We start from the raw sequence: 16,249 nt of genomic DNA on the forward strand, positions 1-16,249 counted from the left end.
GTCCTTGGCCTCCCGTGTGTATGTGTTGATGTTACATTTCTTTAGGTTTGGTTTTAGAAGATTTTTATATCGTTTCTTCTGGCCTCCTCAAGTGCACTTTCCTTCTTTTAGCTGCCCATAGAAAGGTTATTTTGGTAGCCGGGAATTCAATATCCTGACAACATGGCCTGACCACTTCAAATGGTTCCTAATAATGATGGCTTTGATGCTGTTAGTGTTGGTGCGATAGGCCTCCTAAGAGATGTTCATAATGCTCTTCAGGCAGCATTGGTGAAACTTCTCCGGCACTTTGAGGCCTCGACAGTATGTCGTTCAGGTCTCTGAGGTGTAGAGAAGCATTAGGAGCACAACAGCTTTGTATACAACATACACTTTAATGTTTGTCTGTCTGCAAATGAAAAGCAACAAATACAATATAAAATCCTGATGTCCTTTCACATTAAATCTGTTAATTCTAAGCTTTGAGCATTTCTGTATATTGCTTGAACACCTTTCAAAAACACATTTGCAAAGCAAACCCAACATCATCTCTTGATCATTGTCAAAAGCATACCCAACATCATCTCTTGATCATTGTCAAAAGCATACCCAACATCATCTCTTGATCATTGTCAAAAGCTTTTGTCTAATTCATAAAAAATTCAGGATCCGTCTATTCTAAGTCTTTGTAATTAGCTTGAGTTTTTCCCTTTTATCCTTGTAAGACCAGTTCATAATTGTACTAAAATTCCAGTCTTTTCGGATAAACTCTTTTATTGCGTTTCTGAATTTTTGAGATGAGGAATAGTTATTCATATTATTTGGATTCTTCCAACTACTGTTCCTATCTTGAGTGTCATTATTAAAACGTTTCAGTCGATGTAGCCTCCGATCTTCTTCAGGTGTGTCTTGTCAAACTCAGGAATGTTTCTGTCGAACTCAGAAATCTGGACGGAATTTTAAATGGAACCCTTTATTTACTTCATGGAAGTAGTATGCTCTCATTCCATCAGCCGTGACTGGATAGAGGTCCTAAGTAATTCGGAATTGTATTTTTCAGTCGCACACTCTAAGAATTAAACCTTCAACCTTAATGAGAATATCACTTTTACATGTACGTTTTCTAAATATTCTAACCAGGTGTTACATCAATCGAAACGTAAAAATTACACTGAAGATAAGAACAGTTTGAAGAATCCAAATAATAAGGACTCTTCTTTTATCATCTGATTTATCATCTTCATCAATATTTCTGCAATAACGCCTCAGGGTTTATTTAAAAAAAATTTTTTTTTTTTACTCATCTTCACCCCCAAACAAGGCACGTTGCCACTTGAATGTAAGGAGCTACTAATTAGGACCATGCCTAAGCGTGATAAGCAAGATGTTTGTTTACATTACATTTGAATTTCTGCATATCAATACAATCAGGGAAGCAGGTAGCAGGAAGAGAATTCCAAAATCTAGTTGTTCAAGGAAAGAAGCTATTAGAATAGAAAGCTTTTTTGCATTTAAGAATCTGAATAGTGAAGAAGTAAGATTTTGTTGGTAAGTGGGTTTGCCAGGGATATATGCATGGAGAGGGCACAAGTGCAATGAGTTCAGAGCACATTCCATTAAAATACTTAAAAAACAGGCAGAGGGATGAGGTTGAAGCCTAGCTGACAATTTAGGACCTATTAGGTTGACGATTCTTTTGAACCCTGTCTAAGAAGGAGACTAGTAGCTTATGCACCAGCCCAAATGTGGCTACAATACTCCATATATGGACAAATGATGGCCTTGTAGAAGTACAGGATGCTTTCAGGCATAAATAACTTTCTAGCACGGTAAAGAGAGCCCACCTTCTTTGCAGCAGCCTTGACAATGCCCTCAATGTAACTGTTCCAACTCATGTTCCCCATGAATGCTAAGCTGAGGAGTTTGAATGAAGTACTTTCAGATAATGTATCTTTAGCCATAGCTATTAATGGTTGAGAAGGTTTCTTGTAGTTATTGAAGGAAAGAAGCTTAGTCCTGGCAGTATTGAATGTGACATCCATTTTTGTCCCCATTCCGCTACAGGCTGGAGATCTTCTAGGGTTTCTACCATTGCCTTGGATACATGTTCATTTGTTTTCCTTCATGTCTGTTATAGTGTAGTGTCGGCAGCAAATATACCCATCTCATAGACAATTTTATTAGGGAGATCATTTATGAATATCAGGAATAATAAAGGTTCAAGGATCGACTTCTGAGGTACACCTACATTTATATCATTGTTTAGATGTACGACCATCGAGGACAACCTGAATTTTTCTTTTACTTAAGAAGGATTTAATTATGTTAAGTATTCGTCCAGTAATACCATAGGATCTGATTTTCATGAGAAGACTATCATGCCATGCCCTATCAAAGGTCTTAGATATATCTAGGGCTACTACCTTAGCCTCCCCTGCCTTATGCAGTGCATGGTATATACATTCAGAGATTACAGTTAGTATATCTGCAGTAGAATGAGCTTGCCTAAACCCATACTGTTGACCGGGCAGAAGTTTTGGTTTGCACACAAATTTGCTTTGAAGGTATTTTTTTATTTTGTCAACAAAATGCCCGTAAAAAATACTTTCTTTTTGATTCGTAGGTGAGCCCTACCAGGTACTACTATTCTGGTTCAGAGTGAATGTGGCAATAATTTTGTAAAGGATGATACCACATTTTTCAAAGTTCCCAAATTGAGGGATCACTACTGCAGTCTTTTTTTAGGTGAAAGGAGAGCTGAATAGTTGATAGGGTTTGGAAGTAGGGTAGGCAAAGGAGAAAAAGAAAGGGTCTGCAAAAAGTTGATTTCGAGATGATGAAATGAGATAGCGGTGAACACCTTGCCCAACTGACCAAGAAAGTTTAGTATTGTTGTTCTTGAAGCAAAACTCATGAAACCATGATAAGTATCACTACATCGGGTTAGAGTGAACCGACTATTTGATAGTTTAAAGTTCTCAAGGGTGAATTTTGGGTTCTCAGTCAAACACTTTCCATGAAAATAACGATACATCAGAGACAAATTCGCAACATCTCTTCTGTGAGATAGAGGTTGCAGGGAAGAGAAAAGGACATCTCCTACGAAGCTACAAAGTCTATTTTGAACTCTATCAAGGCAAGACAAGTCCTTTCTAGCAGCTCCTGCCCAGATGTGGCAACAATATTCCATTCTTGGATGTACCTGGCTCTTATATAGATAGAGAATTGCATCAGCAGTGAGATATCTACTGGATCGATAGAAAGATCCCACCATTTTTCCAGCGGCCTTGGCAGCAGATTTGATGTACATATTCCATTTAAGATCAGGAGTAATGGTCAAGCCCAGAAGCTTGTCAAAACTTGAGGCCTCCTGAAGACGAGAGCCATTCATTTCAATTGATGCCAGATGTGGATCAGAATGTTGATGATGTAAAGAGAGAAGCTTGGTTTTAGATGCATTAAAAGTAACCAGCCACTCCTTTCCCCATTGTACCACGTGCTCAAGATCAGAGGAGAGAGAATCGGAGAGAACTTGGTTGTTTACTGTCTTAGATGTGCTACGATAGATGGTAGTGTCATCAGCATAAATGTCTACAAATGATGTAAGGATGTGATTTGGAAGATCATTAATGTAGATCAGGAAAAGAGTTGGGCCCAGGATGGACCCTTAAGGGACTCCAGCATTAATACTGTGAGCTTTTGATTTTTGCCCCTTATGAACCTATCAGAAAGAAATGATTTAATAATTGAGAAGACATTTTCAGCTATACCATAGCTAGCGATCTTGTGAAGTAAACCTTTATGCCATACCCTATCAAAGGCCTTAGATATGTCAAGAGAAATTGCCCTAGAAAGGTTGCCTCCATCGAGAGATTTGCTAATCCTATGAGATATGACTGTAAGCACATCTGCTGTAGATCTAGCTGAACGGAAACCATATTGAGTGTCACTAAGAAGGTTATTTTTGTTGAGATGGTTGATTACTTCTGTATTTAACACAGATTCCAGCAACTTACTCATGACGCACAGGAGACTTATTGGCCTGTACTGAGAGGGGGATGAGTGATCACGTGAATTCTTAAATACAGGGCATACTGATGAAATTTTCCAGGGTGATGGGAAGCTATTCTCCTTAAGACAATGTTTAAACAGTTTTGTAAGGATGGGCGCTAGTTATGGTTGAAGTTTTTTGAGTACTATAATTGGAATACCGTCAGGGCCAGTTGCTTTACTGGAATCAAAGTTTTTGATTAGCTTGGCAACATCACGTACAGATATATGTATATCACATAGCGTGTTTTCTGATACAGGAGGAAATATTGGGGGTTGGCGGCCTTGGTTACAAAGGGTAGAATTAGCTGCAAAGTTCTTGGCAAAGAGTTTGGCTTTGTCTGATGCTGACGAGATTACCTCAGGTCCATTGATGATAGTTGGGATAGAGCACATGCTTCTGTTCAGGATTCTGTTTGCTATTTGCCAAAACTGGTGGGAACCAAGCCGCTGCTCAGCTACTTTGGACTTGACGGATTGAGCATACAACTCTCTTGTGTTCTTTATTACTTTCTTACAATGGTTGCTGGCAGTCCTGAAAGCGCCTTTAGTTTGCATACATCTATTATGTTGGAAGCAGTGGAAAAAGTGATTTCTGTGCGCAATGGCAGCAGCACATTATGAAGAAAACCAGGCTGGCTGTTAGGTTTTTGCTGGAACTTTTTTGAGGGTATGAAACGATCTATACCTAAAATTAACCAGGTCTGATACTATAGAGGACACATCCTTTTTAAACATGGAACGCAGAGGTAGATCCGATATAAATGTACGGAAGCTATCCCAGTCAGCCTTAGTGTATCGATATACTGTACGATGGAGAGGTACGTCTGGGGACTTATTACATTTCATTTTTATCTTAATTGATACAATAGAGTGATCGGAAGATCGAAGAGGAGACAGAACAGAAACTGAACATAGTTCAGCGCAAGTTGTGAGAAAAAGGTCAAGTAGACTCGCATACTGGCCGTCATTGTCAGGCACACGGGTGGGTTCGTGAACAATTTGAGTGAGGTCATAAGCAATGGAGAAATCATGACAGAACCTCCCCTCATCATCGGTCTTGTTTGAGTGGGTCAACCATTCGACGTTGTGAACATTGAATTCTCCACATACGTGAATGTTAGCTGAAGGATAAGCAGATAGGACTTGGTCAATTTTCTCAGATATGCTTTTAAAGATAGTAACTCCGCTGTTGTGGGGGCGATAGAGAGTAAATATAAATGCAGTAGTGTGAGCTAAAGCAACCCTGAAGCACATATAAGGTAAGTTAGGATCTTCTCTGGAGATGTCCCTACCACATGGAAAGACATCTTTAATATAGGCACATATTCCATGCCCAGGGCGATCTTGGGGATCAGATTTAGAAGTTAAGTTAGAGTATCCTTTAATTGCAAACTCTTCTAGGGAAATAGCCTGTCCAATGCCAGTTTCACTTAAAAATAAAAGTTCTGGTTTAGTCTCCTGTAATTGGGTTTCAACCTCTGGAAGGTTAGAACGTAGACCCCTGATGTTGGAGACGGAGACATGGTAGTAGGGGTCTACATTGGAAGTTGGAGAACTGGGTTTAATCGTGTATTTTTCTTGAAACTTGTCATGATGGAATTTTGGAATTTGTGGACTAGGTCGTCAGATTTGCTTAGAGCAGGACAGAGAAGGGAAATTAAGAGAGAAAAAGAAACAAAGGATTTTTTTTTTTTTTTTTGTAGAACATGATAAGGTAAAGTCGTAACAATTACCCACTAATATGGCATCGAGAGGCCTCACCAGAAGCTACTGCATGGTCCAGAATCCATTCACCAAATGACAATACAGCAGCCCCAGTACTTTGCACCTGCTGATAGGACAGCCTCCTTACTGGTTAATCCAAGGTTCGGGTCCCTGACTATCAGGCGGATAACGTCAGCCCAGATAAAACGTTTACCTCCAGCACCCTTACTAGTGACATGGCTACAAGCATAGACATAGAAACAGAAAATCAGCGTTCAAAAGACTTCTATTTTTTTTTAAAATTAACCGTTAAAAGAAAAGCATGATCTTATTCTGGACTTTAGCTTGTCACGTTTCAAGAAACTTGCAATATAAAAGAAAAGCGGAGGGGGGGGGTTCTTCCAAAAGTTAGTTGATGACATTATAAGTAATTTCAAGATAAAATGAAAACAGGATTAAGGGGTAGGGACTGAAAAGATAATATAATTATACTTGCATAATATTTGCATAAAAAGTTTATAGTAAACACAAAACTGTTTCCATATATATTTATGTATACGTATATATTTTTGTTTAACAAATTTTGCCTACGAAACTCTTCCTAGAGTTTTTAGTCTACAGACATGAAACTTCATATATAAGGTATTTGAATCCATGCAAAACTTTATATTTGGGTTTTAGCCCGGAAAAATCGGTACAAAAGTGTGAAAATTAAAAAAAAATGAAATTTGCCAGGTGAAGGTCGAATGCCGGCATTACGAATGCATAACGTAGTAGCTATTGATTCATGTTTTAATTTTTAGTCTTGCAGTAAACATGTTTTCATAGCCTAGTCGTTGACGGCAGAGGCAAAATAAATCGTGAGCTGAACGTTTTGGTTTTGATTCTCTGTGGTGGCGCATGAGTCTTTTTTTTTAATACTTTTTAAATCATTGATATATATTGCATCCAATCTAACTATCTATCTATAAAAGTGAAAATGTCTGTCTGTCTTTTATCTATGGTAGTTAAGGAAGACTATTATACAGAAAGGCATTACTTTACATGTTCACACTTTTTAATATATACATATGCACATAAACTTATGAACAGTACATAGGGCCCGAGCAAAGCCAGGCGGAACTGCTAGTATATCTATAAAAGTGAATGTGTCTGTGTGTCTGTGTACATTTCCCTATGCAATAACTCTGTCAATTTTCAGTCTACAGATTCGAAATTTGATATACAGGGTACTAAAATTTGGGAAAACTTTTGTAATCCGTTTTCGGCCAGAATTTTTTTTTAATTTTTTAATTTTTTACAAGGTGGTCACCACTTATCAAGGCCCGGAAGCCACTCAGGGATAAGGGTTAGTGTTGAGATTTAATAAAGTGTAGTCAGGTGAGAAACAGACAGACAGAACAGAGTTCCACAGGCTAGTAGTTCTAACAAAGAAGCTTTGTTCATGGAATCTATGTTTTGATTTAGGCACAGATAAAGAGTGGGGAAAACTTTTGACAGTGGTTTTAGCTAGACGGGTGTTTTTCGTGAAAGATTGTCGAGGTGGGGGGGGGGACCAAAGATTGGAGCTCAGACGAGCACCTGCCATGGAAATAACGATCAAACAAAGATAGGCTTGCAACGTCTCTTCTGTGGCTGTTAAGAGGTCAAAGTTCAACGATTTGACCTTTGAGAACTCTACCAAACTCCTCCACCAATTTTGGGTTTAAACACTTCAAATTTTAGATAAAGATTCCTTGGACATAGATCTAACTTAATAACTTGATTTGAACCCCAAACAATAAATGTTAAGGGGTCATAATAGGGGTCAAAGTTTTAAAAAATTGACCACTTTTTATTTATTTTTATTTTTTGCTTGACATACACCTCCAAACACCCGGGCAACGCTGGGCTGAAATGCTAGTTTGTAATAAAGTTTTGACAAATGATTCTATCAAACCAGCAAAAATGAAACAACATCTTCATCCTCATCACAAAGACAAGATCAAAAAGTTTTTTGAACACCATGTGAATGCTCTCAAAAAGATGGAAGCTATTTTCAACAGAAGATTTTAAAGAAGAAAACCAAGCTTTGTATGTCGTAGCACTTGAAATAGCAAAGTAGTGCACTTTTTGAGACAGGCAATCTTTGAAAGGACACGAAATGAGGGGTGACATTCATACAAATGCTGCAAAGAAGGCGGGCTCTCTCTACCGTGCTAGAAGGCTATGCACACTTGAGAGTATCCTGTATCTCTACAAGGCCCCGGTCCGCCCATACATGAAGTATTGTTGCCACATCTAGGCTGGTACATCTTCCACTAGTCTCTCACTCCCGGACAGGGTTCAAAAAGAGTCACCAACCTAATAGGCTCTGAGCCTCTGAACTATCAACTAAACTCCAACCTCTGTCCTATCACCGAAATGTGGCATCCTTGTGCCTGTTTTACATGGCAAGTGCTCTGATGAACTCCGAGTACAAGTACCCCCTAGACGTCAATACCTATGACAAACCCAACAAGCAGCAAAATCCCACCCCAACATTGTAGAGATCTCTACATGCCGTAAAGCCTTCTACTCAAATAACTTTTTCCCTCGGACTGCTGTACTTTGGAATTCCCTCCCCGGCCCCTGGTTCCCTAACTGTACTGATATGCAGAAATTCAAGTATAATGTGAACAGACATCTCGTGTCCCAACTCCATGAATAGAATCCCTGCAAATCTGGTCCCAAATAGTAGCCCCTTACAACTCTTGTTTGGGGTTAAAAAAAAAAAAAAAAGAAGAAAGAAAGAAAGAAATGGTGAGAGGAGTACATGGCCCATGCACCCCTTTCACCATTCTTTTTTTGTTGTTGTTTGCACGGCATGGGCCAAGCAAGATTGACAACCCCTGGTTTAAAGAGTTCCAATTTCCTATCAAATTTCGAAGTCAAAATAAAACGTAATTGATTCCCCCCCCCCAACTTTTAACAAAATATTAAAAATGTCTGATATAGTTATGAAAAAAAAAAACCGACATGCATTATGATGGATTTAATCTTGTAATAATATCTTAATTTAGTACTTTTTTAAATTAATATCATACTTGGAACGAATAACCACGTTATTAGAAGGAACACTTATAAAAATCGATTTTAGTTATTTCAAAACCACAGTAAATATGTTTAAATATTTGTTAATATTATATTGGTGGAGGAACTTAGCAATATTTAAAACTATATACCTGCAATAATGGTCTTAAAATCTATTTTAAATCGATATTTATAAAAAATATCGACTGAAAAATAGATTTTAGAACCATTAGGCAATTAAAGAATAAATATTATTTATTCCATAATTGCCTACTTTACAAAATTGCTCAATTTTCCTAAATTCCTTGTGGGTTGAGACTAAAAATAAGAGGATTTCTTGAACTCTGAATGAAAACAATATAGACACTCTTTTTTTGTCTTCAACTTATGATACATCCGAAAAAAATTCTAAGTACAACATTTACAGATGTAGTTTATTTTATGCCATTTACTTGCAAATAAATAAATATTTTTTTTTAAAGTTTTGAGGAGATATATCTTGTTCTCAAAGAGAGCAAAATGTCATAATAAAGTGCGAGTCGAGTGTGTTTGTTCACGTGTTAAAAATAACAAACATTACAGTTGACATTTTTTTTCTTCTTTATAACAAAAATAAAATTGTACAATTATTAAAATAGGTCTTGAATACAAGAACAGCAAGAAAGCTCTATTATTACAAAAATCATTTTTAACAGATCTACACGGCGATGTCTAAGATTTTTTTAAAAAATACATTTCGAATTTTGATAGTTGAATTATTTACGGTATCGTTTAGTTATTAAATTGTTAATTGACCTAAATTGTCATAAAACTAAATAATTTTATGGTAATATTTTTAATTTGATAAAATTATTGGGTTAAAATAATCTTTTAATAAGTGAGGTTTTGCTAAATATTTTAAAGTTCGTTTCAATGCTTTCAAAGCCTTGAAGAGTCAGGAATTTTAAAAAAACATTTTCAACTATTATTAACAAAATACTTGAATGGCTGACTTGTTTACGAAAAGGAAAAAACGAAATGCATTTTGGTGGATTTAATTTCCTAATTTTTAAATAAGAATTTTTAAAAACGTTATTTTTATACTCTAACGGCATAGAATTTTGGTTAATTGTAAAAAAATGTGTAAGTCATGTAGAGGTGAGGAGGACCACATACAGACGACGAAAACTGGTGGCCACATAATTTTATTATTCATAGAGATTTGCTGTGTTTTAATTTTACTTAGTACTCCATTTTACCAAAACATAACCAATTTCGATCGTTAATCTGGTTGATAAATCTTATTTTAATGGCTGCCCACTAAACGAAATGTAAATATTTTGAAGACAAAAAAAGAAAAAAAAAACATGTCTAACGTGGTTATTTTAAAAATGAAGAAGAAATAGTGGCGGCTTAAAATTTACGAGGTTTCGTTTTTGTTGAGAAAATCTTTTGCAAGGATTTAAAGGAAAAAAATCTTTTTTTTTTTTTTTTTTTTTTGTAAGCATTATGTAGCACTTGTGTAATTTAACATTCCCAAATAAATGTAGACAGCCATTCTTAACATGGGGAGGAGGGGCTTTATTAAACTCTGGAATTCTCTTAAAATTAAACCAATTTACTTGAAAATGCTAAATTGCACAAGTGTCCGTGATTGCGCTATAAGAAAGAAATAATATTTCATAATACTTGAAATAAACTGCCTTTTTGTTTTGTGCATGACGACGAGCTATTTTCTTTTCCGGAGAGAAAGAAGAAAGTAGAAAGGTTATGGAAAAATGTTTAATAACAAGAAAACGCATACGTCATTTTGGTTGCAGAGTTGAAAAAAGGAAAAAGAAAGAAAAAAGCAGCCATAAAGGTTTTATTTCTCCGTTATTCAAATACTTTTGTCTTTCATTTTGTTGCCGAGTTAATTTTGTCTTCATGGCGATTCCCATGTTTTCGTCTGCTACGAAGAAATCAACATTGTTTGCTCAACGTGCTGAATGATGGCCAACAGTGAACGGAAATATTTTTTAATTATCTCGAACTTAAAAGAAATATTTTATAGTTTGTGGTACTCCATGCACTTATTGATCCGTGCTGAAATAATAACGTTATTATTTAAAAAGCCATTCTTAACATGGGGAAGGGAGGGTGTTTTGTACCTATTCTGTACTTTAATCTTACAATTGAATAAAAAAACATATAAAACTTTAATTAAACTTGGAAATACGATTTAAGAAATAGCGCGGATCGGTAAGTGCATTACTGCAATACTGCATTAGCACCTATTTTTAATTTATTCACAAGAAAATAAGTAAGATAAAAAATAAAAAAAATGGAGAAAAAACACACACAAAAGAATTTATTTTCTGACAATTTTTTTATGTTCCTCATTAAGAATTTATCAGAAAATAATTTTTTAAAAATATTTTGATTTTTCAAATTTTTAAGAAAAGTAAGTTTAAGTTTCGTTTTGGTCGACTTATCTTCAACAACAAAGTTGCCACGCAACCATTTTTTGAGGGGGGTACGTTTTTATAATTTAAATACTAACGTGATGTACTTACAATAACCCTTATCCCTGAGTGGCTTCCGGGCCTTGATAAGTGGTGATCACTGTGTAAAAAAAAAAAGAAAATAAATAAAGTCTTTAAAATTAAATATCTAATTAACTCTAAAAAAAACTTTTTATTGCCTCATGACTTTATTGAAGCATTTCATAAAAAGTGAATAATGAAATAGGATAAAACACTAAAATGAAATAACAAATTATTTTTAGTTACAAAATTAAATCCACCAGAATGCATTTTAGATTCATCGAGAAAAATGGTGATATTTTTGTCCTGAATAATTTCTACGAGAATTCGAGTAATAAAAATGTACATACGATTATATATATATATATATATATATATATATATATATATATATATATATATATATATGTGTGTGTGTGTGATGATGATGATTGCAACGTCTTGTCAGACGAGTGCTATTCCCTCAGTCACTGAAAATCCATGGTCCCGAAGATGACTTTTTAGTTCTTCCAGCGACTTGCAGACAAAACACTGTTTGAGAAAAATAGAAAAACCGAATGAAATTATTAAAAATAAATCAACGTTTCGTCCCTATTTCAGAGGACATCTTCAGGATATTGAAGTAAAAATGCGAGAAAAGAAAAAGTCATAGACCATACGAAAAAGAGAACAGTTTTTTAATTCTACCCATGTCGGGAAGGATAAACATTTGTGTGCACAAACATACATACACATATACGCACGTACATACATACATACAAATACGCACATACATATACATACACGCATACATACATATACATACACATATGGCAGCAAACTCGTTCTCGAGTATTGCCATTACTTAATACATTACTGGCTCAAATGAGGCAAACATGAGCGCCACTAGCAGGACGTGCTGAATGGTCACTTCTATGAACCTTCTACAGTTCTGTACATCTGCTGATGACCGGGTCCAAGCTGTGGTGCCCTAAACACCTTCTGGTCCAGACCTTGGATGTTCCAGAGTCTTTATTTTCATTGACATCCATATCCGCATCGAATGTCTGTTTGCCATTTTAGGCTACAGCCAGCCTTTTTGTTATCGAGATACATACTGACGGTAAAATGTGCATTCAATTACATATCAAGTAATACCTGTGCTTGAAGCTTTTTATAATGAGGAAAGTTTTGCACTGAGACAACCCCACTCTCTGAAACAACCGCCACATTGAACCAAAAAGAAGAGTAAGTCAACATCATTGGATGCAGCAGTCGCCGCAGATTTTATATCAGGGTTTTCCTTCACCATGGCTTACGGAGACCTCTCTACCCATCATGCCATTTGACCCATGACTGGGACTTAGGTTGCTGAGCACCAGAGCATATTCCATTTGCCGGTGGGTCATGTATGCTGCAGCTTACAGGGCCTAAGCTCCTCTGGAGGTTTCTGTCAGGGTTACCTCACCCTCAGCCTTTGTTTAAAAGAACCTTGGCCCACAAGGTAGTGGAGGTCCAGTTATATGGCGCAGGACACTCGCTGTTCATCAGAGCATGACAGTTGTTATGACGTGCATGTGGGGTTGATTTGTCTGGGAGAAGCACACTATGATGCTTAGACATCTGTGTGCTTTTAACACACGCCCACACCAGACCTTGATATACACATACATGATGATTGTTGCATCTTTCCAGATGATCGCCGTCACATTGAGTTCTCCCAATCTCGTCGTCCATGCCATCTCAGATAACTCTGCACTCCTGCCGCAGATTTGCACATCTTGAGGCAGATGTGACATACAAATTGAGCAATTTCCATCGAGTTGACTTCCTCTGGAGGTTGAAGTGTATTCCTATGAACAATCACATGTCTTCTCAGACCAGCAGTAGACTTGCAAACTTTGCTGCATGTTAAACAGATTGTTTGGTTCGGACTAATAGGTGCAAAGTTGACCTGAACAGGAGTTTTTTGCGACTTAAGGTGGTTGACGTAGCCAGCTTTTGACAAAAGCATTTATTCACAAGTGTCGCATTTCCAGCTCTGTGTGTCATGGTTAAGACCGTCAATTAAACCCTTTCAAAGTTCTCCCTTCAGAGTGCTGTGGACCTGCTTTCTTTTCTCTAGAACATCACAACTTTCACGTACAAGATTTCACCACTTTGGCCTTTGCAGAGTAAGTTCTTACCATGTGTCGATGTCGATTTGTAAGATTTTCAAATTATTCTTTGTAGAGTCCCTGAACCTCTTCCTAAGCTTGTGTTGAGGGCGCTTGCCATTTTTCAGATCCCCGTAAAAAATTTGTTTCGGCAGCCTACAATCTTTCATTCGAACCAAGTGGCCCACCCAACGCATGTGAGATCTGATTACAAGGGTCTCAACACTAGAGCAACATGCTCTCACAAGGACTTCAATATCGGGTACTTGTGCTTGCCACTTGATGTTTAAGATACGTCTCAAGCATTTTTGGTGAAATCGTTCAATCCATTTAATGTGCCTTTGATGCAATGTCCATGTCTCCGATGAATACAACAGTGTGGTTAGCACACAGGTCTTGTAAACGCAGATCTTAGTCTTGTCTGTGATGCCACGATCAGACCACACTCTCTTCTCCAACCTTCTAAAAGCTACAGATGCCTTTTGAATTCGCCGCAGGTTTTATATCAGGGTTTTCCTTCTCCTGGAGAGGTTGCCGTCACCCACCACGGCTTACGGAGCCCTCTCCACCCATCATGCCATTTGATCCATAACTGGGATTTAGGTTGCTGGGCACCAGAGCATCTTCCACACACCAGTGGGTCATGTATGCTGCAGCTTACACGGCCTAAGCTTCTCTACATACATATAAACATATATGCACACATACATACATCTATGCATATAATGATGGTAGATCAGTAGTTATATACTTCCAGCCTGTCAGGCCTACACACGTCACAACTATTCCATCGCCACAGGACTTTTATGGGGTTTTTTTTTTTGTAGACAAATGTCTGAGGGAGTATCTGTACAAAGATATTATTGCAGAGTTTTATCTTTGTATGACAGCTGTCTCTCTCCCGGTTCAAAATGTTTAGATCCAGCAACCAGGAAGAGAAAGCCAGCCAGCAACAAGTCAAACTGCAGACCAACTTAATGCAGGTACTGGTCTTCCACTTTATGTTTTTTAAATCAGAGATTTGCTTCTCCTAGAGGGATTACCTCCACCACGTCTTACGGGAGCCCTTTCCACCCCAATGCTATTCAGTCCGTGTCTGGGATTTAGGTTGCTGGACACCAGAGTATATTCCACACACACACACACACACACACACACACATACATATATATATATATATATATATATATATATATATATATATATATATATATAGATGTTGTTTTGTTTTGGTTTTAGCAATATGTTTTGAATGAATTCAATTATTTACGAAAGTGCATTTTTACCTAAATGCGAGTTGGAACAATTCTCCCCTTTAACAAATTTGGTACCTCCGCATGGGGAGCGGTATATATATTATTTTTTTTAAAAATGTAATTATCCACTGACACGTGTTTCGTCGTCTACGACTCATCAGAGTGGCTGTATCTAGCGAGATTCGAAATTGGGACCCAACGGTAATGAGCCTAAACCCTTACCCCTGGACCATCTCGCCAGCTGTCTGGATATATCGTGATTTACTTAGATGTTGTTTTGTTTTGGTTTTAGCGATATGTTTTGAATGAATTCAATTATTTACGAAAGTGCATTTTTACCTAAATGCGAGTTAGGAACAATTCTCCCCTTTAATCAATTTGGTACCCCCACATGGGGAGCGGTATATATATTATTTTTTTTTAAATGTAATTATCCACTGATTAGATTTTAAAAAAACACTGTGGTGTCCATTAAAATCACCAAATATGTGTATTCAGGCGTTAACATTTAAAGAGAGTGCTGCATCTATATTCTGTCAGAATCTTGATCAAACAGGATACAGACCTAATTCAAAAGAGAATCGTAGAGAAATTATAACAAACTCTTTGATGCAAAGTTAGTCTAAAGCACATAAACGTCTGATCTTCTGTTCTTTAAGATGGTATGAATATAAATTCCAAGTCTGTGCATTTGTCTATTTGAGTCCTAACAGCAGAAAGGGAGGTATCCACTCACATCAAAGTAATTGAAGGGGAGTGAGGAATGTAAGGATATCTGGCGAGTTGACTAGGAGAAAAAATCTTATCAGATTAACAAGAAAGTTCTTGCTGTTTTTAACTTTTAAATTAGATAAACATCTCTCGGCTCAAACAAAAATTTATTAATCAAAATAAGCACCATCAGAATCAACACATTTTTGCCAATGCTAAACAAATGTATTTATGTCAGTAACATAACAATCTTGTGTTCTGGTGACGATGAAGTTGCTGAAGGCACTTTTGATATAGCTTAGGTTTTTGAAGCATTTCTCATGCAAAATGTTGCTGAGAAACTTGAAAAAGCAGTAGTCGGTAGGTGAGAGGCCTGGAGAGTCTGGCAGATGAGGCAGAGTTTCGTATCCCAATTCGTTCAACTTCTGCAGGGTAGGTTTAGCAATGCGCAGTCAGGCATTGTCATGGAGGAGAATTGGACCTTTTCTGTTGACTAATGCTGAGTGTTGTTGTTGAAGTTACTGATGCATTTCATCCATTTATTGACAGTACTTCTTCGTCCTAATGGTTTCACCTGCATTCAAAAACTGTACTAGAGGAGACCAGTCGCAGACCACTAAACAGTCAGCATGATCTTCTTTTGATGCAATTCTGGAAGTGTTCTGGAGCTTTGTTGGCATCTAATCACTGAGCTGATTGTCACAAGTTGTTGTAAAAAACCCACTTTTCATCATAAGTCACAACGTGTTCGATAAATGGGTTGTTCTTGTTGCATAAAAGAAGGGAAGATGACTTTTCATCATAGTACTTCCTTTGGTTGTCATTCAATTTGTGAGGTACTCATTTATCAAGTCTT

The sequence above is a fragment of the Euprymna scolopes genome, chromosome 23, assembly GCF_053919585.1.
Source record: "Euprymna scolopes isolate OS-2025 chromosome 23, ASM5391958v1, whole genome shotgun sequence".
NCBI lineage: Eukaryota > Metazoa > Mollusca > Cephalopoda > Sepiida > Sepiolidae > Euprymna > Euprymna scolopes.